The sequence below is a fragment of the Panthera uncia genome, chromosome D2, assembly GCF_023721935.1.
Source record: "Panthera uncia isolate 11264 chromosome D2, Puncia_PCG_1.0, whole genome shotgun sequence".
NCBI lineage: Eukaryota > Metazoa > Chordata > Mammalia > Carnivora > Felidae > Panthera > Panthera uncia.
Window position 1 is genome coordinate 54,805,591 of NC_064818.1, and position 2,142 is coordinate 54,807,732.

Consider the following 2,142-nt stretch of genomic DNA (forward strand, 5'->3'; position numbering starts at 1 on the left):
CTGGGGTAAATGATCTTTAAGGCCTCTTCCAACCCAGGTATACGACTGTAGCCTAATGCCAGGTATAGACGTGGTAAGTGTTCAGGAAATGTTTATTTAGTAATTTAACGATAAGATTCAAGGCAAGATTCTGCAGGTCCCAGCACCCATATACTTCCTCGCTATGAGTTTTGCCTCTGTTGTTAGTTAATTTGTGTCAAGTGCCAGCTCAACAGGTATTAAACCAAGGTGAGTTGAGTCTATATATGCGGTACATTGCCCGTAGCCCAGAGACTGAAGACAGAACTGACTGAACATTAAGAGCTGGTCATGGGATCTCCGGGGGGCCACGCATTCCTTCTTGTTCTGGGCATACTGAAAGTCCTTTGCTTTGGGGCTTTGAGTATTCGGCCTCAGCACTTCCTGTTCCCCGAACAGCCTAGTCCCTGCTTTTGCTCACACCGTGCCCTCTGCCTACAGCACCTGTCAGGGTCTGGGATTTATCCCGCTTACAAGCCAATAAGCTAGACTGCTGTTGTTTCAATGCTGGCAGAAGGCGTGGCTTCCTGAGTCGGACACAAAGAATTTGCCACTCCTGGCACAGGAAGCAGGGTGAGCATCATCAGTATGTCTCTTTCCCTTGTTCCCTAGTTTCACAGGGATGTTACACATGCGAGAGCTTTGTGTCACAGCTGCGGAGCGCTGAGCTTGGGAAACCCACCGCTGTCCCCTCCTACTGCCGCTACTTTTATCGTAAGCAATAAGCAAGCCTGCTGTCTTGGAGGAGATGTTCCCTCCTCCCTCAAAGTTGCCGGCTGCAGAACACAACACTGAGAAATGGTTGGCAAACGAATAGGCGGCCGTGGCTTTGCATCCTTTGCCGCTCAGGACCCGTGGTAGACTGCCTTGCCCAACAATGCCTAGCCCCCATCTCTGCTTGTCAAAATTTTATCCACCCTCTAAAGGCACTTCATTCTGAAAGCTTTCCCCAGCCTTCTCCCTTTTGTATTTCCTTGCATCTTCCTCCCTCTTTTCTGTCCACAGCTGTCCCTCCACTACCAGAAGAGTGCAAACACTGTGAGGGCATGAGTGGGTGCTCCTTATTCCTACACTCCACACCCAGATCGTTTGCATCCAGCAGGTGCTTAGACCATATTTGTTTTGGAGGAATCACGATCTGGCGTGCTTACGCTTTTGCAGAGTCTCCCGGACTGCCCCTTGGAATGTCTTCAGGATTCCAGAGGCTAAAAATATCTTCCCAAAGCCACCACTGGCTTCCTTGTAAGGAGCTGGACTTAGCTGTGAGGCTGAAGGTTTGTGCCCACCAGGTGGCGCTCCACCCTTAAATCTCCAGATGCCTTTTTTAGAAGAGGAAGGACTCTTTTCTCTCACTCTAAATGTTTATTTGGTTAGGTCCCCTGCTCACAGAGATAGTTTGTGCGGCACAACTTCGTCATCAGCCCCGCACCCAGATTCGGCCGCCAGCTGCCCGTCCTCGCTCCAGCCCTTCTCAAGACTGGTACCCTGAGAACATTGAGAATGTCCCTCCAGGAGCTGCTGAGGGATGCTGAGAGGAAAGCCCCAGAATTGGCACCAGAAGACCTAGTTTTGAGTCTTCACATTGATACTCGCTAGTTCTGTTTCTCTGAGCAAGTTACATAACTTTTCTGGATCCCTGTAATAACAGCTGAGAATAAAATACCGGAAAGTATATATAAGCACTTTGAATATGGACCTGGAGCCAGCCACGCCTGGGCTGCTCCGTCAGCTCCTTGAACATGTTCGCCTCCCTTAACCCTCTGAATCCTGGGTTCCCCACCAGCAAATCAGAGTATATAGGAGCACCTGGCTGGCTCAGTTGGTATCGCATGTGACTCTTGATCTTGGGGTCAGTGAGCTCAAGCCCCACACTGGGCGTAGAGCTTACTTAAAAAAAAAAAAAAAAAAAAAGTGCCTAGAGAGGTTCCTTGGTGGCTCAGTCGGTTAAGTGTCCGACTTTGGCTCAGGCCACCATCTCGTGATTCGTGATTCCAGCCCCGCGTCGGGCTCTGTGCTGAGAGCTCGGAGCCTGGAGCCTGCTTCAGATTCTGTGTCTCCCTCTCTCACTGCCCCTCCCCTGCTTGCACTCTGTCTGTCTCTCTCAAAAATAAATAAATGTTAAAA

General features: G+C 50.0%; 1 long non-coding RNA gene across 1 annotated transcript; it reads left to right on the top strand.

Annotated features, from left to right (window-relative positions):
- Positions 1–502: 502 nt before the first annotated feature.
- Positions 503–1,915, top strand: LOC125933526 (uncharacterized). The gene is made up of 3 exons (XR_007460981.1): positions 503–591; positions 1,180–1,292; positions 1,393–1,915. It is a non-coding gene; the product is annotated as an uncharacterized LOC125933526 (long non-coding RNA).
- Positions 1,916–2,142: the final 227 nt, after the last annotated feature.